Raw genomic sequence first — 24,711 nt, 5'->3', positions numbered from 1 at the left:
GTGACTGCTTGTAAATGCTGTTTTATGTGTGCCGCCAAAGACCAGCATGGAAAATAATTTCGTTATCAGCTGGCATTTTCTACTTCTAGAATGTCCCAATATATAGAAAAAAAGTATCACATTGGCATTATTAAAAGATAATGATGAGCCTCATTAAAAGGGTATTCCAGAGGACAGGCCATCAATCTCTTATTGGTGGTGTTCGACACCCCACACCCTTGACGATCAGCTGTTCTTGAGAAGCTCCAGCACCGCAAGTTCAGCACTACGCCACTACGCCCATTGTGTAATGGAGAGAGCTGGCTGCAGTGCTGCTCCCATTGAGCTACTGAGGATCTTGAGGTTAGGACATCAATTATAAAATCCTGGAATATGTTTTTAAGGTTATCTCTATTTACTGCAAATGCTGAAAGGGCCATTTTACAAGGGCCGATAGAGCAGTCAATGATTGAGAATGAGGAACATTCATTCCAGATCATTGCTCACTGGTTAGATGTGTTAGATGCAGCAACCATCCCCAATCTTTAGGATTACATAATCATTACTATGATTGTCCTTCATACAGTTTCACTGATTGTCGGAAGTTCATCCATCTTCACACAGTGCGACATGCTGCTGACAAGCAATGAGCGTTTTGTCGGTTGATTGTTGATATATTCACATGGAGCAAGTGGGAACTCAGTTAAATCAAGCACACATATGTCTTGATTTTTGTTGGATAAATGATCTTTTGGTTGACTATCCGGGCTCTCCTTAGGGCTGCTAGGTGGAGGCTTCCGCCCAGCAGTGAACATGGCATGACATGCTCCGATGCTAACATAAGGGGGGCTGCCTGGGTGAAAATATTCAGATCTGAACCCGGACAACCCCTTTAAGAAAAATTTTAAACATTCAGGTACTAAAAGAATATTCCTTCTTTTGTTGCCTACTGATAATGATCACATATGAGGCATATCTCTACTATACTGGTGGAAAGTAATAGGAGCAACTGGGACAGGGAGGAAGGATGTCCTCTTTATGTGACAGAGAGGATTGGAGGGAATCAAAGAAAGTAGTTCAAGGAATGTATCTAGAATCTAGATGTTAATCTGGAGGATCTTCACCTTTGGCCTAATATTGGCCCCGCTCCAGTCTGACAATTGAACAAAGTTACCCATCGAGATTAGATTTCTGCTAGTGAATTCCACTGATGTTGTTGGGAACTACTGACAATATAACAGCTATGTGAGCCCGCAGACAATTCCCTATTGTCTGCTGTCAGGAGACACAATGATGGCACAGTTCGGATTTGGCAAGTCTGGTCATTCCTGACCTACCCAATCTCTACAGTAAATACTTTCAATGGCAAGCTATATTGATCAAGTAGTTTTTTTTTCCCTTTTTTTTATTCTTTATTAGCCTAATAAAATCTATAACTTGACTGATTTGAACGCTCTCCCACTTTGTTTAAACTGAAAATAAATGAGCACAAATTAAATAGAATATATATATATATATCATGTATATATATTAAAACATTGACCTTGTTGTTTCCAATGTTCAAAGAGATTGTCCTTCCCGAGTTTTGTGTGGGTTTCCTCTGTTGGCTCCACTTTTCTCCCACAGACCAAAAATTTACTGATATGTTAATCTGCTTACTATGCAATAATAGGTGTGAGACAGCTAAATTAGATCGTGAGCCCTGGTGGTAAAAGGCAATGGAGTGATTCATGAAATTCTATATACAGTGCTGCAGAATATGTTGGCATCAGTATTGTACTGTACCTTCCATAGAGGCAGACCATGCATTTGCTATGGGGGCCCAGGGGTTAACACCTTCTTTTGTTACCAACATATAAAACTGCATTTTCAAGCTACTACCACTAGGGGGAGATCAGGGCAAATACATTTTTACAGTTTCCATTGCAGTCAATAGTAGATTTATAAATTCCTGCGCACTCCCTTAGTGTTGGCTTCAGGCAGTAAGTTTTATAAAACACTGAGTGATTGGAGCTACAGATATAGAGATGGATGGGTAGATTTATCAGTGTACATATATATATTCCAGTTGACTGACATAAATACCTTGATAAATATGGTGTTCAGAATGAGAGCCATATTTATGAAGCACCTGTTCCACTTTTTCCTACATAGAAGGTTTACAATTTTTTGGGGATAAATTAATTATTAAAATTATTTTTAAAAAAGTGTAAATTTGTCAGAAATCTGAAACGTTGAGCTTATTCTTTAGGAGTATTTGATGCATGCCTGCTGAGAAACTGGGTGTGTGAGGGGTACTATGGGGCCCTATGAGATCTGTGTATGCCCCTAGTTGGCATTATATAAGGAACATTATTAAATAAAAAAAAACTATAAATGACACGGCTATTGAATAGATCATGTATTGCACATATTGAAATTACTTGACTACCTTGATATGTCCAGTATTTTCTAGAATGACTGTCAATGACAGTGTATTTTGCATTATTTAAAGGTATATAGTATTTAATACTAAAGCACAGTTCTGGCATTTTTGATAGAGCGGCATGATTGCAGATCAATTGATAGCACTTAGTCCTGAAGCAAGGTTATGAGGGAACACACAGATTCTCTTTTCAGTAGTCATAATGAATTTACATCAGATTTCATTGTAATGTAGTCTGCAGAGGTCAGGGCCGCACCGTCAATTAGGCGATTGCCTGAGGCGGTGCGACGGTGGCGGCAGGGCAGCGGAAAATGAGTGCGTCAATTGTAGAAGCGATCATCTCTCTACATTCATCTTTATCACCGTCCTCAGGAGAGCGATACAGATGGATGCTGCAGCGGGGCAGGGGAGTGATATCTCACTTCCCCGCTCCCTCTGACAGGCCTGAAGACTATCAGAGGCCTGCGCAGGTGGCACGATGACATCATTATCATCGCACCACCTGAGCTGGGCAGCTTACAGCGCGGGAGACAAGGCGGAAGAGGCCTGCATCACATCACTGACAGACGCATGATGCGTATTAATGTTTATGTTTTTTTTATTTGTCACAATGCAGGAGAGGAGCATCATGGGGGCATCTAGGGGCACTAAAAAGGGGCATTTGTACTGGCATATTATGGGGGAAAATATGGGGAAGAGAGGACAGAAGCACTATGGGGGTATCTACTGAGGGCAGAAAGAAGGGGCATTTCATATGGTAAGCGCTATGGGAAAGGGGGGAAAGGAGCACTATGGGGCACTATAGGGACATTTACTTGGCATTATACAGGGGTAATTTTTATTGGCACACATTATGGGTGCACTATGGGGACATTAGTTAAGATGGGGCCACTAAGAGGGGGCATTTTTTGTACTTCCACACAGAACAGGGTCATTTTTGTACTAGTAGACATTATTAGGGGGCTTTTTTTTTTGCCCTGGCACACATTATAAGGGGGAATTTTTTGTACTGGTGCACAGAAGGGGTCATTTTTGTACTGGTTTTCATTTTAACAGGGCATTTTTCTACTGTCACATGATAAGGAGAATTATTACTACTAGGAGCATTTTGGTGGTCTTTATTACTACTGGGGGACAATGGGGAACATGATTACTAGTATGGGCACTATGGGAGCATTATTACCTCTGGGGCACAGTGGAGACATGTTGGGGGCACTGTAGGGGCACTATTACCTCCAAGTGCGCTCTGGCAGAGAATTATTACTATTGGTGGGATTTTTGGGAACACTATTACTGTGGGGCACCCTGGCAGAGTATCAGTTTAGCACAGTTATTTTGCGGGACATTATGATTATACTATTAGTGTCAGGGACACTATTTGCTGAGCGCTGTCATTTTAGGACACCGTGACAATAATTATTGAAGGGCACGATCTTCATGGCACTAGTATCATTTGGGGGTTTATATGTTTCTGCAGTATAATATTGGGGAGCACAGTGGCACAGTATTGGGGGTGGTAGGATTATTTGTCCAGTAGGTGGAAGGATGATGCAAAAGTAGGAAACTAAGATTTTTCTTCTTTTTTTTTTTACTGCACAGACGAGAGATGGCTGAAAAATCATCATGGTCTGGTGTAAGAGGTATGGGGCGCTGTATTACCCTGTATATTTTGTAGTGATATATGTAATGTTAGGAGGAAAGGGGTTAGGTTGAGAATTTGGTATAAGGATCGGGGGAAGGGGGGGGTTCTGTTTCAATTTTCGCCTCAGGAAGCAGAAAGACTAGGTGCACCCCTGGCAGAGGTTGTAGATGAGATAATTCATATAATAAAGTATATCAGTCTGTTAGTGAAGAACCTGTAGAACTACAGATGTGGTTGAGCTGCATTTTTAAGTTGGCACACACTCATGATAACACATGCTAGCACAATGTGTTATTGTGGGTTTGCATAGTTCTGCGGGTAAACCTGTTGCTCCATTTTGAGAACTTGATGCACAAATAATATTTTCCTACAAAACAAGCTGGGTATAAACATGGATTATCTATTGTCCAAGAACACTGATTGTTGATGGAGCTTATACCTATTACCAACTCTATGGCTCCATGGTCTCATGATGAGAAACTGAGATTGGACAGGTTTTATTTTTACCACCTGTACATAAGATAAGCATCACTGCATATAAAGTATCTGGCAGTTGCTTATTACTCTACCTCAATGGAAAGGACACTACCATTTGATTGAGCCTTCAATTATTTTCACTGCCAACTCTGCCAATGACTTGGTGTGGTGGGTCACCACGGTGGTCAGTGATTGTCTTGTCTGAGTGGGCATCTTCAGCCATTTTCTGTGTGTTGAGCCAGGAGCAAGAAGCAGAGAGCAGAGTTGGAACTGCGTTGTTGCGGGATCGGTAAGGGGAGTGATATGTATGTATATGTATATATATATAGTAACCCATTCTACACGATTTAATAAATATCCCACCCAGAAAATCCCTTAAAGTTGTCCTTACATTTTGGATAGTGGTAGGCTGAACTGACAGCTATCCCTTTTGTGCCCTATATACTTGCACTCTTAGAACCAACAAGAATATATGGATTTACTGTGTAATAATTAACATGATCAAACACAATTCATGATTAGGGTACTTTCACACTAGCGTTTTTCTTTTCCGGCATAGAGTTCCGTCATAGGGGCTCAATACCGGAAAATAACTTATCAGGTATCTCCCCATGGATTCTGAATGGAGAGTAATCCATTCAGGATGCATCAGGATGTCTTTAGTTCAGTCATTGTGACTGATCAGGCAAAAGAGAAAAACGTATACGATTTTATCTCCTGCCCAAAAAAACTGAAGACTTGCCTGAATGCTGATCCGGCATTTTTTCCATAGGAATGTATTAGTGCCGGATCAGGCATTCAAAATACCGGAATGCCGGATCCGTCCTTCCGATCTGCACATGCGCAGACTGAAAAAAAGGTGAAAAAAGTAAATGCTGAATCCGTTTTGCCGGATGACACCGGAGAGACAGATCCGGCATTTCAATGCATTTTTATGACTGATCAGGCATTTTTAAGACTGATCAGGATTCTTATCAGTCTTACTAATGCCATCAGTTGACATACATTTTGCCGGATCCGTCAGGCAGTTCCGGCGACGGAACTGCTTGCCGGATCACTCTACTGCAAGTGTGAAAGTAGCCATAACATATAAAATTTTATTAGTAATCAAAGTACAGACATGATTGACACAACACAATGATTTAAAAACACTTAAAATTCATAGGAGTGGTGAAACGCACGTCGGGGTGAGGATTGGTGGTCTTACTGGTCAGTATGTTGCACCTTTTATACTGATAACTTGGTGTTTGCATTGTTTTGTAGTATCTTGGTATATTTATTCCTCTGCACTTGCTCTGACTTTTTATTAGTCTAAATATATTACCAAGGTCATTAATTATAATTAGATATACAATTTTTGTATGTACCATCATTGCACTTTATTGGACTTACCTCTGTACCACCACTCCTATGAATTTGAAGTGTTTTTAATCCATTGTGTTGTGTCAGTCATGTCTGTACTTAGATTACTAATAAAATGTTATATACTAATCATGAATTGTGTTTGATCATGTTAATTATTACACAGTAAATCCATATATTCTTGTTGGTTCTATGTGTTGTCACGTATATGGGTAAAATATCATTGTATGGGGAAGTATTTTTGGGTTTTCATACTTTCACTCTTAGTTTGCCTGGGTGCACATGTGGAGAGGGGAGTAAGCTACTGCCAGTCACCTCTGGCAATGTCTTAGCAAAACTTCTCCCCCCCCAACATCTGCCATTGGTGGAAAGTCAGGAGACTACCATACATATTCAATAGTCAGGATTTCGGGATTGGCTGATATTAATATAAGATGTATGGCCAGTTTAGCAAGCAGATTTATAGGAAGTCATTTTGGATGACAGCTATAAACAATATACTCATCTCTGCTACATCAGAATATACCAATATAAATATACTACACACTTCCATTTACTTCTCTTGAGCTGACTGCATATACAACACTTGATTTACAAGTCTCTACATACTATTCTTTTACTTCAATAACTTGACTTAAAAGGGGATGTCTCACTTCAGTAAATGGCATTTATCATGTAGAGAAAGTTAATATACGGCACTTACTAATGTATTGTGATTGTCCATATTGCCTCCTTTGCTGACTTGATTCATTTTTCCATCTCATTATACATTGTTCATATCCGGGGGTTATGACCACTGCTGCAGCGCAAATACGAAGTGGCCAGAATAGGAGCTGCTGCGTATGCATTCTGAAACGCACTCCCATGGTCCCGGCCTATAGTGTGCAAGCACGACCACCACTGCTGGATTGCAGGATGGTCATAACCTCTGGAAACAAGCAGTGTATAATGTGATGGAAAAAATTAATCAAGCCAGCGAAGGAAGCAATATGGACAATCACAATACATTAGTAAATGTCTTTTATTAACTTTCTCTACATGATAATTGCTGAAGAGAGACAACCCTTTTAACACAGAAATGCAGCACTTGACTAGCAAGTTTTCAAAACTTACACTGTATATCTGTTAACAGATACCGCCATCCATTTATGTCACCACATACACCTGTTCATAGCCAAGCATAGAAAGACATGGGCAATGTCATTTTAGTTATGATAACAAATGGTGAGCAAACTAGCGTCATACTGACAGTCGTAACAGCAATAATGAAAGACTAAAAAAACTATGAAAAATAAATATCAAAATTACGACTTTGAGCAATTACACTGCCACCAGCCTTTGACATGTGGCATTCTTGATGGTGTGACAAGGAAAGACTATAAGTACTAGCTCTGGCAACCCCTCGCACACAAACAGTTCTGCAATATTCAGTTTTGGTGTAAATTCATTTAGCCAGTTTGACTGGCCTGACTTTTTATATGATACAACATAATTCTCTATTTAGATAAAATATTAACAACATATAGGCCAACGGTAACAAGAATAATAAAAGTAACACGAACAACCTTATAAACATAATGGTAGTAGTAGAACTTAAATGCATTGCATGGGGTGATCCTTCATCTAGACTGATAATGAGACCATGTATCTCACCAGTATTCTACAGCATATCCCAGACATTTGGCAGAGGGTAGTATCCCTTAGTACTATCTCATTTTGCTTCCATTACATATGTAGTAGTTTAGTTTAACCACACTTTCATTAGGATCCTTCGTTATTAACTATATATGCATTATCCATTTATAAAAAAACAAAAAAACAGTCCTTACCATTTTTACATTGTGTCCCACGGGTAAATGTTTGACGGTGCCTTAGGCTGGTAATGACTGCGAGAAAAACCTGTGTTACACAAAGCAGGAGAGGCAACTTCCAAGCTATTGCACAGCAGTGAAAAAGACGTATTCAATAGTAAAAGTCCACAGAAAGCTCTTTCTCTACATAGCATGTAAAAACACATAGCAACAACCTCCGTTCCAACGTATCCACCAACATGGACAAGAAGATAGGAGCCTACAAGAGCTCAGAACATGCATTTCTCTCAAGAACTTGTGGCAAGGACTTTCCCCTCTGCTACATTGTGACTACAAGGCAGTAAAACTAAGCACTTTGTCACAAGTGAATGAGTTTCTCCTCCTCCCCCTCTCCTCCACATCACTCTACCAAAACCAGGTAATCCCACAAGGAGGCTGGCTCTGATTGGCTGGGTGTCTCAGAGAACTGGATTTGCATTACAATGGAGATGAAAGCCCTTGTAAAGTTGGAAAATGGAATCTGGCACTCAAAAGTCAGGAGCTTCCCTCCCCCTTCGGCTTCTTATTGCATGCATGATTTCCATCCTTCCTGAGCAATAGTTATGGAAGGAAGGTGGCCAGTAGAACAGAAGAAATAGAGACTAGGGGCATATCTACCGTATATCTAATCATTATCTACAAGTAGCTGGTAAGCAGCTGCCTGAGGTAAAAAGTTCATGTGGAAGCAATATATTCAGGAGTGAAGGAAAAAAATAACAATTAACTCCTGAGTATCCCTAAATTTAATGGATCACATTTCATAGTATGTTTTCCATGGCCAAAAAGATGTAAACTTACACAAAACAACCACAGATATGGACTCAAGAAAAAATTCTACCATTGAGTAAATACTATCTAGACATTCTCATCAAGATTAAGGGACTACACGCAGGAGATTACAGGCCACATTCTACGAGTCTGACAGCAAGGGTCGTGAACATAGATGCATACCTCACAACTTTTAAAAAGAAGGAAGGGGGACACTAGGCCATGCCTCTAACTCCACTCAAAACATAACTAAACACCTAATCCCACCCAGTCCCCTAAATGCCCCCATATGGTAATCATTCCTGTTTATGCCACCACACAGTAGTTATGCCAGCATTGTGCTTTCTTCACAGTAATATGACCAGATATGTACCCGTCACAATATTTATGCCCACATATATGCCCCTCACAGTAGTTATGTCCAGATATGAACCCCTCACAGTAGGTATGTCCAGATATGTGCCCCTCACAGTAGTTATGTCCAGATATGTGCCCCTCACAGTAGGTATGTCCAGATATGTGCCCCTCACAGTAGTTATGTCCAGAAATGTGCCCCTCACAGTAGTTATGTTCAGATATGTGCCCCTCACAGTAGGTATGTCCAGATATGTGCCCCTCACAGTAGTTATGTCCAGATATGTGCCCCTCACAGTAGTTATGCCCACACATGTGCCCCTCACAGTAGTTATGCCCACACATGTGCCCCATACATGGTAATCATTCCTCTTTATGCCACCACACAGTAGTTATTCCAGCATTGTGCTCCCTTCACAATAATATGACCAGATATGTGCTCCTCACAATATTTATGCCCACATATGTGCCCCTTACAGTTGCGATGCCCAGATATTTGTCCCCTCTCAGTAGTTATGCCCAGATATGTGGCCCCTTACAGTAATATGCCCTGCTGTACCCCCTCTCAGTAATATACTCAGTAAAGTGCCCCCTTCACAGGCAGTAAAAAAATAAAAATAAACTCTACATACTCACCTCTTTCCCCAGCAGCAGGATACACAGAGCTCCCGGCCGGCCCTACTTCCTGCCTAGACCTCCAGTGTAGAGCTCAGATAGGGGGGAATAATTGATGGAGCAGGGAGCCAACAGATGGCTCATGTTTCATCTTTACATGCAGCTGTCTCTGATTCCTATGGAAGCAGGTAGAGCTGACAGAGAGCGGGACATACCTTCCCCTTACCGTGACCACGGGACAGCCACTGAAATCAAGGAGTGTCCGGCCTGATCCGGACGGTGGGGAGGTATGATCGATGTATTACAGCTCCATGAAACTTTCGAGTTGTGTGGTACCTTAATAGAGCAGCTAAAGATTTCTATGGGGCCCTTCTATACGCTATGCAATAATCCATGTAATGGGATGTTCTAGGCAGTCAAATAGTGTGCTCATGTGGCACAGTTTAAGAATTGTGTATTGTGTCCTGTCTCAAAAGACTGCAAACTACACTGAATCTGCCCCATGCACACTGTCATGTATGGCAACGTATGGGACCCCCATATCCATTTTGTTTTGTCAAGGTGCTTGTAATGGGCAGCTCATGACTTATTAATGACAAATTAATGCCTCATTCACACAGTCAGTGTTCGGTCAGTGATTTCCATCAGTGATTTTGAGCCAAAACCAGGTGCGGCTCTAAACACAGAACCAGTACAGATATTTTCATTTTACCTTATCTCTGTGTGGTCTCCACTTATGGTTTTGGCTCACAATCACTGATGGAAATCACTGACCAAACACTGAAGTGTGAACGAGGCCTTAATGCAACTTTTTCCAGACACTTCAAAAGCAACAGAAAAGGAAGAGGTGGGCTTGATGTAGGTGACTGGAAATATGGCGCAATAACATTGATACATATTCTCCATATTAATATTTAAACTTGTGCTAACTAGATGCAAGAGGGAAAATAAAATAATGCTACCATTTTATACACATGATCTGAGTATTAGCCTTCATCTGTGTTTCAATAATTAATAATATCTGTATTTTTTAAATGCAGCGACCGGGTCCACAGGGGCAACACGTAAGCTACGGTGGGCCGATGGGGGTAGTAGTAGTTTTACTCACAGTTAGCAGAGCCTCCGTGGGCCGGCTTGCAGTGAAGGTAAGGACAGCACTAGTTCCTTCGGGGCACACTCTGTTGTCCAGGAACTCCTGACAGATGTTGGTTGAGGTGCCCCTGGTGGAACGGGTTTAAGGTGCCTTGGCTCCAGTGTTCCTGGCGTTCGTGACGCCAGCACCGTTAGGTGAAAATGAAGGTGGTAGAAGGATGAGGAGTCAATTGTTGTAACAGAACAGAACTTTTACTTGATCAATTGTCTCAGGGTAGTCTCTCTATATCTGTCTATACTTTGTCCACACTCTAGCACTCAGGTACTGGATATAATAACTTCTTACTTGTAATTAGCAATCCACAGGGCGGTCTCACTGCAGGATGCTTTCTGAAACTCGCCTTTAGGCTTCTCCCGGTCACTGGTGCTGTGGAGTCCATAAACGAATGCAGTTCCTATCTCCACTAGTCTTGCTCTATATCCAGACATTGACTCTCTAGTCTGTGGTAAGTAGCTATGAAGATCTGGTCCACGCTCCCTCAGCTTGGCCATAGCCAAAGGGTTAAAGTGACAGCTACATCTAGGACTGTTCTTGTTCACCTTCTTCATTAACTTTATTTTTGTCTGTTCTCTTGTTCCCTTCTCTCTCCCCTACATAGACACACCCTCAGATGTATATAAGTGATGCCAGCACCACCTAGGGGTGAATAGATGTAATGATACTTTAACAGCCTGTTATAAGGAATATACAGTTATACACATAAATACATTAGATAGGCATATACAGAAGTTTGAAGAGCCCACGACCATCACTGATGGGACACTGCATATATTTTTTCAGCTGAACAGCTAACAGGAAGTAAACATCTTGACCTTTGGCTCTCTAATTTTCTGATAAGATTGTAGGATTCTTACCTTCAGACCTTTGTTTATCACTTGTCAGTCAATGTGATAGCTGAGGGATAATGTATTTGTAGGCCACACTTGGGTTAAAATTCCTTTTTATCCAAGTATACAAACAGCACAGCCCTGAACAATGGCATGTGACACTTTGCTCACTTTCTGCTGGAAATTTATATGGGTACGGCCACGTGGTCAGGTTTCTGGATGCAGTTTTGGAAGCTAAATCAGGTTTGGTTGATAATAGGAGAGAAAGCATAAAGGACATACACAACTCCTCCTTTTTTTAATTGATTCCTGGTTTTGACTTCCAAAACTGAAAATGTGATTGTATGGCTGTACCCTATATGGAAATATGATTGATGAGACGTGGTGTATGTATCATGGAGATAATTTATACACAATTTACCCCATATTGGATTATCAAGTATTAGCAAATTTAGCCACCCAATTTTCAAGTTTCAAAAAGAACAGAAAATTCCCATCTCCATATGGAAATATGATATCCCAGCCTGTTAAACTGTAGCTCTGACCACCTTTGGCCACAGCATCTAGGTCAGACGGAGTCAGTGGCTTTTTCTAGAAACAGGTCTGTGTCCCTTTGTCTCTATAGGACACTTATATACATTAAAAGTATTTGAGATGGGAATACCCTCTTTAGGACTATATTCAATCATGTTGTTATATAAAAGAGATGGAGAAAATACAGAGGACACAGTCTGAGAGCAATGCCAGCAAACTCTAAATCTGCTACCTATCTTCCTTTACCACTTCGGTTAGTAGATGTAAGGCTACCCCTAGGCGTTCACCAGAACCTGCTACAAAGAAGGATGGAATTGGCCGCTAGTGACCCCGGTTAAGTCTGCAGAGAATGGTGACAGAAAACAGGAGCAAGCTGATTGGTGGAAGACCTATCGGATGCCAAAGAGTAGCAGGAAAGAAGTAATCAAAGCCAGGAGAGACAAAAGGAGTCAAATCAGAAGGCAAGGTGGATAATTCAGAAATGAACCACATGGTCTAATCCAGGAGAATTAGTAGAAGACTAACTGGTAGGCAAGGCAAAAATCCAGTAACAAACTGAGGTCAGTACACAGAAAGGTCTAACTGGAATGCTAACCTGACAAAGACCAAAAATCACAGACAAAGACCAAAAAAAACTGAGTTTAATTCCGCTTCTGGCTCTGGGATTGGACGCAAGCTAGGAACCTGACTGTCTTGACATCTGGACTCACAGATAGGTTGAGCAGCCCAGGGACTGGCTGATCGGCTTAGCAACCATCCTAGAACAGCTGATCATGGCTGGGTATGTTTCTGACACATTGGTTTCAGGAGTAAAAGAATTGCCAGATGCAGATAGATGTACTGTACCTTCAAATCTTGCAGCTTTTTAACATTTATTTCTTCTTGTTTTTTATAGAGAGAGCCAACATATTTCACAAAAATTGTACCATTCACAATCATCCCTGTTTCTAATTGTGCTCACAATCTAATTTCTCTCATAGACACCCACAATGGCATTATAGGGGTTTTCCAAGACATAATAACTGATGACCTATCCTCAGGATAGGTCATCAGTATCTGATCGGCAGGGGGTCTGAAACCTGGGACCTCCACTGATCAGCTGTTTGAGAAGGCAGCAGTGCTTGCAGTACCACAGTTGCCTTCTTACAGCTTTTTCTAGGCCAGTGACAACATGTTCATTGGTGAAATGGCCTAGGCACAGTTCAGCCCCATTCAAGTGAATGCGGTTGAGTGTGATACCAAGCACAGCTGCGATACTATGTACGGCACTATGCTTGGTAGGCTGTAAGAAGGCCACGGCACTGGTGCTTTTGTCAAACAGCTGATCGGTGGGGGTCCCAGGTGTTATACCCCACCAATCAGATACTGAAGACCATTACAGAGGAAAACTCTTTTAGCGCCAGTTTCACAAAAAAAAAAAACAGCTAACCTATCAGTATGCTGGGTAAATCAGAGACAGACAGAAACTTAATGCAGATGTTATCCCTCCCTGGATTTGGATCAAGGTTCCCAGTGCAACCATTGAACACTGTCCTGACCATTTATGAATTTAAACACATTCCGGTATGCATTTTAAATATTAATTGTCTCTAATTAGGAAAAGTGCTCCCAATAGCTCCTTTAAAGGGGTTCTCCAGGATTGACATATCCAGTGAGCCCCACACCCTCCTCGCAGCTTGCCAAGCACAGCACCGTGGATTGAATAGCAGCTATCCTTAGTATTGCAACTCAGCCTTGATTGTCATTCACTTGACAATACTGTCATGCTGGAGAGCGGGGGAAACCCCCCACCGTGCGGTGTCAAAGGGAAAAGGGGGTCAGCCAGGCCAAAAATGAGTAATAAGGGAGCAGGTCACCTCCTACAATATCTCTAATCCTCTCCCTGACTCCTCACCATATGAGCGGACCCCGATGGTGGGACGGCTTATACACTGGATACCTAATATCCTGAGTCGCCCTGGAAATTCCTCACTTAGGAGCAGGGGAGAGACTACCTGTTCATCCACAACACGGAGGAACAGGAGTCTCTAACTAAGTCCAGGCTGCAAGGAGGGGAAACACATACAGCTAAAGGAGATGGCAGGTAAGTGAAACCAGTAACACACTTACCTGCCACAGACACACTGACTGGAACCCGTGCACAAGTGCTAGTGTCCACACCAACATAAAAGGACACAGCACACACCACGAACCACACAGGAACCCAGGACACCCATAGCTGCAATAACTTGAGACAGGGGAATGTCTAGTAAACATGACACCAAACACAACCAGACATGTAACACCAAACTAGACATTCAAACACCCTGCACATAACCCACTCCTCACAAATAGGGAGAGGAAGGGAAGGAGACACCGGGATGACATAGAACATCTATGACCACAAGGGTGGCCCTCACTGGACAGATGGAACAAGCCAGAAACCGTGAACCATCAGCATACACCAAGGCTGGAGGAACAACTGAGCTACAGGCTTCCAGTAGAGACTAAATAGCCCAAGCAGCCACACCCACACACACAAACCCAGTGTTAACAAGGCCGTGACAAATACATGGCCTAGGAAGAAGCCTAAGCACTCATGGAACGCCACAGTCTCTTTATACAGCTGATTGACAGGGGCCCTGGTAGTTGGACCCAGGGGCATAGCTACAGGGGGTGCAGAGATAGCAGTCGCTACTGGGCCCAGGAGCATGAGGGGGCCCAAAGAACCTTGTGCCAGATAAGAAGACACCAGTATTATAGAAAGTGCATGCTGGTCAAGTTACACCTCTGGCTGGATGGGGTTAGCGCAATAATTTGTCATGGGGGCGGTGCCGTTTCAATTTTTACCTCAAGCAGCACGAAGGCTATGTGCTCCTCTGCTGCTTGCCACAAAGCATTGAAGGAAGGGGGGCCCAAGCTGAACACTTGCACAGGGCTCATGAGCTTTTAGCTACACCCCTGGTTGGACCCCTGCCCATCTGATATACCTGAGGACAGACCATTAATATGTTAACATAGAACCGAAGAAAGAAGAAAAAAAGGCCTCCCTATAATACCGTAAATGAGGGCAAGCAGAGAACCAATCGTATAAACCTCCTGACGAAGCTGAGGCGAAACGCGCGTCTGGGTTCTAGCCTGCCTTGTGTTCGGTGTCTCAGCCCTTCATCATGTCTGTGGGTATGTTCACGTTCCCAGTGGGTACTTTTGTGTGAGAGTTTGTTATTTTGCAGCCTGCTATTCATGACCTGATGTATAGGGGCTTATTCATCTGGATTTATTAGATGGATGTTATGTGATTATGTGCTCTAGAGTATTATTATTTAGGGCTTTACTATTACACACTAACTCTCCACTGGGCTGTGCAGTGAGTTGACCATCACAGTGACTTGTAGCGGGTATTTACCTGATACTTTCTACTTGAGAATCCCCTCACTGCATATTGCACAGACATGTATTCCATCTGTTTGGCGGGATTTTGAGGCAACGACGGGGGGGACTACTGCATCCAGGTTGTTTTGCTGATTATTCTCCATAGTAATTCTGTGAAAATGTCTTATGAATTTTTTGATCAATTGATTATATTTTTATTGGGCATTCTATGGTTGTTTTTCTAGCAACATTTTTAGGTTTATACATTAATATGTTAATCCTGGAAAACCCCTTTAAGCCTGTATAATTAGTAATAAAATAGAGAATGTTTCATTGGCATAGATGACAATTATCCATGTGTGAATAGCTAGCTGTGATAGATGTCCCAATAATTACTTGGATGGCCAAATGATACAGTAAGCGAACAAAGCTGAACATGCAAACTGTCAGGGGTGGACTGGTCATAGTCCCTACAGGAAAATTTCCCAATGGGCCAATGCCCAGCGAGCCACCACAGCCCTTCTTATGGTTGCCAGCCAGGTAAATAATGATCACTCAGCATTAATTACTGCTGAGAGCATCATGCACTTATGCACCTAGCTGGCAGCTGCAGGTGCCCACCTAAATTTAACTATATTGCCATCCTCTCAGTTGAATACTGCAGCTGGGGCGGCGGTATTTTTTTCTGCACTCCGGTATTTTGTTCTGCAGGATGTTATTTTGTGCTGCCCTGTGGTATTTGGTTCTGCTGGAGTGGTATTTTGTGCTGCACTGTTATTGCTGGTCCTGCTTACTTCTCTTGTCCCTGCCTACCTTTGTTGGCCCCCTCCTACTTGTGTTGCTTGTCTTCTGTCAATATAGGTCCACCTACAACATGGGGCCACTTTTAGTTTTTTTGCAGGGCCACTTTAACTTCCCAGTCTGCCGCTGCAAACAGTAATACCTTTCCACTAGCCCAGGTAAAAGGTGGCATGTATTAATTGGCACAAAGGATACTGACATTTGTGACTATTTATTGTATATCATTTTACACATTTGAAAAGTCTGTATGTGAGCTCTAGCCTCAGCCTGTCATACATGTGTGGCCTTTTTGCCAATTGTAATACTGTAGCTAATTAACCATTGCCTGAGCTATCTTTGAATATGTCATAACTCATTAAATAATATGGCACATATCTCGTATGGCACATTCTTTAATGAAACTATGCCATTTTTTTCTAGCATAGAGAGATTCTTGCATAAGGTCCTTTAACTGTCCTTTTTACAGGACAGCCAGGATACCTGCTGGATTGGTACCTAGAAAAACCTGGTCCATCTGACAGCTGGATTTTTAGGATGATTAGATGCACATTAACCATTGTGAATACATAAAAAAAACAAATAGCCACCATTTTTTTTCTGTGTTTACATGGCTGTAAAATGTGTCTGTCACTGGGAAATGTTTGCCCAAAATGTTAATGAATTAACTGAAAAAGGACTATACTCTTAGAAAACAATGGAGGGAGCATTTAGTTTAATGACCTCAATTACATAAGGACAATAATAACAGAGTAACAAACTGGTTTCTAGGCACAAAAAGAAATAATAAATATAATCCACACAAAAACTACAACCTCCCAAGAAACCAATAGACTTCTGCCATGATAACATCTAGCCTGCATATAGACACTACAGCTCTATAGATGTAAATGGCCAGTTTGGGTTAACGTCTCTTTGCAATTTCAATTGTCACTCAGTAGACAGTTTACCATTTGACCAGGCTATAAATTTGCATTTACCTCTGTCTGAACCACGGGAAAAGCAACTAGTGCACAATTCTGTACATAGAGCATTTGCATCACAATAAGATACAGACATCTAATTTGCTAATGATATACTATTAGCACAAAGCATGTCAAATGCCAGGGTATTTGATGAGCAAATACTGTATATGGACGTATTCTGAAATATAAAATGTAATAGCAAAGCATGGCAAGTATAGTTGAAAGGCAACACAACCATAGAAGTTAGGAGAATTGCAAAGACAGCAATGTTACCCCTTTTCTCCTGTAAGGGAGTGGGGGAAAGCAGCAAACAAGAGGCCTTCTCTTCGTTGCCTATTACTAAATAAACTATCCAGGGGACACCACTACAGAGCACCTTATAAACATAGTCATAACAGGGCTATAAAATCTGTCCACTGTGTCCATTCAAACCAAAACATTAACAAGGGGCAGCTTAGCACAAACACTTTTTATATAGAAAACTACCTTTAAACTGTTTACTTCCATGAACTCTCAATCTGATGATAACATCATCTAAATCTCAAGGTTATCCCTGACATACCCAAGAGGGTTGTTTTTCCAACCGAAGCGTTAATCTAACCATGGTTAGACAGTAGAATGCTTTGGAGAACATGGTCCCACTTGGTAGATTCAGATCGACCAGCCTATGAGCCCAAACATTAATGGAGCGCCTGATTTTCTAAGCAGGTCTTTAAAAACATTCTCCTACCATCAGAAGATCAAATCTCATCTACACCTGAGCTGTGATATTACTGATTATCTGGCTGGGTTTCTACATTCAGTGTTTTTTGATACAGTCTTTAATGCCAAAGCCAGGAGTAGATTCAAAAAGAGATTCAATCCTTCCTTTATACATGTCCTCCATTTATGATCCACTCCTGGCTCTTGCTTCAAAATCTGCTCAAACAACCTACATGTCAAAACCTAGCCAAAATACATTGCTTGTATATAAATAAGGAAGGTATTGACCGTAATACTCGCTAAACCTATTTCATTTAATAAATTGTCTCTTCAAATAAGATAGCTTCGACATTTATGTTAGAACATACTGCATATTGCAGTAAAAGGCAAAGTTCCAAAGTAGATCACAATATATTCTCCTCCCAATATCTGTGTACAGGCTATACTCCTTTCCACAGCAGCAGTCTATGAAGAACATACCTTGCTGTCAGAATCTTGCATGCCCTGGATGGTTCTAAGCCTTCTGAGATGTCTGGTGTCTTTCATTCAGTGGTACATTTGTAGTGGAGTTAGTACTTTGGCAGAAGCAGTGGTTCTCTGCATTTGGGCCTGGTCTGCAGGAACTCTCATACACATGTCCTTCCTGTAGTTCTGCTCAGACTAAACTCCACAACTAGACAGTGGACAGACGCAGTCTATCACCCTTGTAGCTTAAACAGTCTACCAGTATTAAGTGTCTGTTGCCCATACATTGCTATTAGGTTTACACAGTGCATAGAAAGATACATGCTTTAACAATAAATCACAACACTTAACTCAGTAACATTGAACAAGTAACTAATTTAGCAATAATTATCCCTTTGCCATAGTCCACTGGGGTACTGCACATGACATGATATTTGTTCTGGAATCATGCAGACTCCAAGAAGAAAAACCTAATTGTGACATCATATACAGTAACATGAAAGGTACTTTATAAACCCATAGCTGGCTACAGGCAGCATACAATGCTCTGCAACACAGATCTGTAATATAGCTCTACATTGACCTTCAATCTGATTTGACTCCAGTATATATTTCTGTTGGTCAGTAGTGCTTTGGATCTTGCAGAATTAGGCTACATGCACACGAACGTTGTTTGTTTCCGTGTCCCTTCCATTTTTTTTTGCGGATAGGATGCGGACCCATTCATTTAAATGGGTCCGTAAAAAATGCGGACAGCACACCGTGTGCTGTCCGCATCAGTATGTTCGTTCGGTAGCCTCACAAAAAAAATAGAACGTGTCCTATTCTTGTCCGTTTTAGGCATTGTTACAATGGATCAGCAAAAAAAAACAAAAAACGGATGGCATATAGATGTCATCTGTTTTTTTTTTGTGGATCCGAAATTTGCGTACCGCAAAACACATACGGTCGTGTGCATGTAGCCTTATACTAATACTAATCAAACTGGTTGCGTAAAAAAAAATTACAGCAAAACAAACACAATTACTAAAGCATGGGCACCTCTGAGCTGTGCTGTCATAGCATGAGAATCCCTGCTGTCAGCTCATTGCTGCAGTAATATTCCACGAAATATGTTGTGCGTTTGCCTGGGGCAAATTTACTAATCCTGTAGGCAAGGTAAAATTAGACAGTCTAGACATGTGCCAAATAGATCACAGGGACTCGATAAATTTGACGCATTGTGCATTTTTGTCTAACTTTATACCACCCATTGGATGACTTACTTTGTAACAGAATTTAATGCCAAGTTTTTTTGGCGCAAAATTATTATCTTAGGCCTCACCCCTTTTATCACTAAGATGCGCTCTTTTCCCACTGAGCCACACCCCACTGCTTGCTAGGTGCAGTGTTTTGTTCTAAAACTAGTTATGCCAAATTGCACCAAAAATACTTCACATTGTGCCAAATGCTTCAAATTGCGCCAAATTGTGTGATATCGATGAGGCAAGTTTAATTTCTGTTGTTTTTTATACCAGGTGCCTCCCCCAAGACAGCCTTTTTCTTGTGCTGGAATACTCCTTTAATGAAAATGCTGTATTTAGATGGTCTACTATTATTTGCCCTACCATACTAGGCCTCCAGTGTTAATGCCAGCAAATGCCAATAAGGACATTACGTTAAGGAAGTCATACATTGTAGTCTCAAAGGACAAGTCACAAACACTGTAAAAGGATTTAGTGTCACATCAGGATAAGTACTTCAGGCTAAGAAAAGAGCTCTAGGCAGCCCCTGAGAAGCTCTTAGGACTCTCAGACCTCTACACAGCGGCCTCAATGTCTATTACTTTCCCTTCCTCATATATCTCGTTAATGCCCTTTTAGATTTGTCACAGCCACAGCCACTGAAGAGATGGGTGCTGGCAAATGCCCCAAATAGGTTGTCTGTATGATTCAAAGAGACAACTTTGAAAAAAAAATAAAAAAGAGACAACAGCAGAAAGAGTGAACTCAGCTTCTGGCCTTCTCCAGGGATGGTCGAAAGAAAATGTACACCAGTAATTTACATCATTGACTCTACTGTCTGTAGAGCTGCCAGTCTGAGTTGGCACTGCAGCTGGATCCAGTCTGAACACTAACCTATTTATAGCAGTCATGAATATTTTGGCCGAAGCGTTTCTGTCCACGTTAACATATTTGTTTATTAACGTCACACCAGATTGTGTAACTATATAAATAAGGGTACTTTCACACTAGCGTTACTCTTTTCCGGTATTGAAATCCGGTAAAGGGTCTCAATGCCGGAAAAAAATGCATCTGTTTTGTCCTAATGCATTCTGAATGGAGAGCAATCCGTTCAGTATGCATCAGGATGTATTCAGTTTCGTCCCTTGTACGGTATTTGACCAGACAAAATACTGCAGCATGCTGCAGTATTATTTCCGGCCAAAATCCCAGAACACTACCGCACTTGCCGGATCTGGCATTAATTTCCATAGAGATGTATTAATGCCGGATCAGGTACCAAGTGTTCCGGAAATTGCTGCGTTACCGCATCCGGTTTTCCAGTCTGCGCATGCGCCACGACATAGGAGAAGTTATCTTTGAAAAATTTTAATACCGTATCCGTTATTCCGGATGATACCAGATGAGACGGATCCAGTATATCATATTCACGTTTGCATACAGTTTGCCTGATCCAATAGGCAGTTTCGTTGCCGGAACTGCCTGTGGATCCGAGCCACCCTGGTGTGAAAGTACCCTAAGTCGGAAATGCAACAATGAGGTCATTGCAATTACAGTTGATATTTATCAAACCTTCCACTTGAATATTGGGTTTAAAAAAAAATCACAAAATGGGGCTTATTTAGCGAAAAATTGCGACTCATTGCATTTTTGCTCCACTGACTCCAGTTTTGAAAAGTGGGATAGAAGGAAAGTGGACGCGTGTAACTACGTTAATGAAATTCACTCTTTACCAACAAAAGTCACCCTCTCACTCCAGTGAGTAGGTGGCTTAAATAAAAATAAAAAACTGGAGTAGTTTTTCTAGACAAAAGTGCCAGGTTTAAAGTTGAGCCAAACAACATGTGAGGTTTGATAAAGGACGCCAATGTAGACTGAAGTAAAACTGACTTTGGTTACTACCTTCACGGTCAATTTCCCCCAATGTATGGAAAGTTGCATCTCTACCTTGTATCCACTCTGAGTCTGTAGAAAACACAGAGTGGGCCTCATTTATCAAAATTTGCCTTGTTGCCCAGAGCAACCAGTTAGACCTTGTTTAAAGGGCTCTGGAAAATGTTGGTTGCTAGATGCAACAAAGTCTTTTAGTCTGTTAGGCAGTTTAGATAAATGAGACCCCCTGAGCACATAGCCACTGGACTGCGCCCCTCGCAGGCCTGTGTGTCCCACTTCTTCAGCACCTAATGCTTCTCGTGCTGTCTCAAAAATTGCAATGAGGCTAAACAACTGAAATAACAAATCCAGTTTATACCGTAATGGCATTGCATTTTTGAATTTATTTCAACATTCAGCAAATCGAAAAATGTACGGTATCTCTATAGTTTCCAAGTATTGCCACAGGCCAGACATGATATATGATACACAGCAGCTGTATTTACCTCAGGGTAAAGCTTATTGAACTTAATATTAAATATCTACAGTGAAATCTATTAAAATCTGAATGCTAATGCTCAATGCTAGGGATGAGCGAAGCAAGCTTCGGATCCAAGATCCGAAGTCGATTCGCTCAAAACTTCGTTTTATTGCTGTATGGAGATCTGTCTCTGTACAGCATTAAAATATATGGCCTCCTGTGAGGAAAATTAGTTATAACCAAAGTCTTGCGGGACTTCGATTAATAACTTCGGGATTAGATTTTTTAGCTTGAAAACCATTTTAAAACTTGGATCCGAAGACAGCGCCCATACATTTAAATACTGTACAGAGACTAATCTCCATACAGTATTCGAAGGAAGTTTTGACCAAAGCAACTTCGGATCTAGGATCTGAAGCTCACTTTGCTCATCACTACTTAATACTATGCTTCTAAAACTACTAAAGCACTATGCACAATTTCTATATAGTGTCTCCTATTACCCACCTTTGATATAGTCTTTGGCATTCATTAACATGTACCATCAGCGATGGGTACATATCTGCATAGTTAATATGGGTGGAATAGACACCGTGGTTAGTCGAGCATGATGTGTGGATCCAGAGGAAGGCCTCGATTCATCATATATTTTGTATAAGACTCTGGTTCGACTATTGGAATAAAACTGATGATTAACTGGTGACAACACTGTTTGGTATTTGGCAGATAATGTGCTTCTATCACTCTGCAGCACTAACGTGTGTGCAAAACAACATAATGAGCGATTTACTAGACTACAGTAAATGCTCCAGCTTTGCATCAGGTTTTTTATGTGCTTTAGACACTTTTTAATGCCAAGTAGGCCAATCAATAGGTGGACAATTGTCTAATGATGGACCAATTTATCATCCAGCGTAGGGCACTGTGATAAGTCTGGCACATCTTTCGAGTAACTGCTCAAGTTCACACTGTTTGATTATTAGACAGTAAATCTGCCTTATAATGTATATGACCTAGGTCTAGCATTTCGTGCAGTGGTTTTTGTCTGACTGAATTCTGGCATATTTGCCTGGTATATCAAGAATAATTTAAACCCCAGTTTGCGATGTGCTAAGTTTCATTTAATCGTAAATGCAGTAAATCATATACATGTGACGTTTCGGCCACAATCCGGCCTTCATCATACTGGTACCGCTATAAGGACTGCTCGGATGGCGGGCGTAGTTTCAGTAGACGCAGACTCAGTTCTGCCAATAGTTATAATAATGCTTTACTTCTTAGAAAAGTCAGCAAGATGCAGAGAGAGGAGACGTTGGATGTTCCTAAGACATTTTCTCATCGATATTAGATGATATGGAAAAGGAGGAAAAGCAGGTGGCAGAAGACGGGCTTCCACCTATAGAGCAGGAGAGTACTGGGGTTGGAGAAGTGGTGTGCCAGCATATTGTGTCCCCACCAAACCAGCCAAACCCCATACCAGCAACAGACCCTGTTTAAAGGTTCATTAAAGGTGACGTGTGGCCATTAACAATGAGGAGGGACTATACAGTGCAGTCTTCATTATTAAATGAAAGGCAGCTGCGGGCTAATTGGCCACACGGTTCTTCACCGCAGCATGGCCACAACCCACCAGCAGCACAGCCGCTCCATGTGGCTGTGCCCTAAGGCAGAGTGGCCTGGGTATACCAGATTTATAGTGATTCGTGATGAATTCATTTGTAACAAATTGAATTTCTTGGGGAACTTTGACGAAGCTGCCAAATCAAATTTTTCAAAACTTCACTCACTGATGATGCATCACTTGACCATGGCGAAGAAGATTCCATGCCTTTGGTATACTAAAATGTTTTTTTCTATAATTTTTTTTTCATAAACCTTATATACATGACTGCCTTGTAAATAGGATATATCTTGGATCCAGTTATAGTGTGTGTTTTTTATATATACTGATGATAGACACTTATATTCACCTATATCTTGAGGTCCAGGATTCCATGGCAAAAAAGTTCCTGATACGTACAAAGTATGTTTCATTATAATGTTCTGTACATACAGGTCCTTCTAAAAAAATTAGCATATTGTGATAAAGTTCATTATTTTCTGTAATGTACTGATAAACATTAGACTTTCATATATTTTAGATTCATTACACACCAACTGAAGTAGTTCAAGCCTTTTATTGTTTTAATATTGATGATTTTGGCATACAGCTCATGAAAACCCAAAATTCCTATCTCAAAAAATTAGCATATCATGAAAAGGTTCTCTAAACGAGCTATTAACCTAATCATCTGAATCAACTAATTAACTCTAAACACCTGCAAAAGATTCCTGAGGCTTTTAAAAACTCCCAGCCTGGTTCATTACTCAAAACCGCAATCATGGGTAAGACTGCCGACCTGACTGCTGTCCAGAAGGCCATCATTGACGCCCTCAAGCAAGAGGGTAAGACACAGAAAGAAATTTCTGAAGGAATAGGCTGTTCCCAGAGTGCTGTATCAAGGCACCTCAGTGGGAAGTCTGTGGGAAGGAAAAAGTGTGGCAGAAAACGCTGCACAACAAGAAGAGGTGACCGGACCCTGAGGAAGATTGTGGAGAAGGACCGATTCCAGACCTTGGGGGACCTGAGGAAGCAGTGGACTGAGTCTGGAGTAGAAACATCCAGAGCCCCCGTGTACAGGCGTGTGCAGGAAATGGGCTACAGGTGCCGCATTCCCCAGAAACAGCGGCAGAAGCGCCTGACCTGGGCTACAGAGAAGCAGCACTGGACTGTTGCATGTCATTCGGAAATCAAGGTGCCAGAGTCTGGAGGAAGACTGGGGAGAGGGAAATGCCAAAATGCCTGAAGTCCAGTGTCAAGTCCCCACA

At 41.5% G+C, this 24,711-nt stretch overlaps 1 protein-coding gene across 4 annotated transcripts in view; it reads right to left on the bottom strand.

Annotated features, from left to right (window-relative positions):
- Window positions 1–24,711, bottom strand: part of SHROOM3 (shroom family member 3) — a 433,756-nt gene that overhangs the window by 85,801 nt on the left and 323,244 nt on the right. Inside the window, exon 1 of one of the 4 annotated variants that reach the window (XM_044304365.1) lies at window positions 7,715–7,973. The exons of the other annotated variants lie outside the window; for them this stretch is intronic. The gene's annotated coding sequence lies outside the window, so the exon portion shown is untranslated. Of the gene's footprint in view, window positions 1–7,714; window positions 7,974–24,711 lie in introns of those variants that run through there. 4 annotated transcript variants of the gene reach the window in all.

Source organism: Bufo gargarizans, chromosome 1 (genome assembly GCF_014858855.1).
Source record: "Bufo gargarizans isolate SCDJY-AF-19 chromosome 1, ASM1485885v1, whole genome shotgun sequence".
Classification (NCBI taxonomy): domain Eukaryota; kingdom Metazoa; phylum Chordata; class Amphibia; order Anura; family Bufonidae; genus Bufo; species Bufo gargarizans.
Note: the sequence above shows the minus strand (reverse complement) of the source record. Positions and strands in the feature narration are given on the sequence as shown.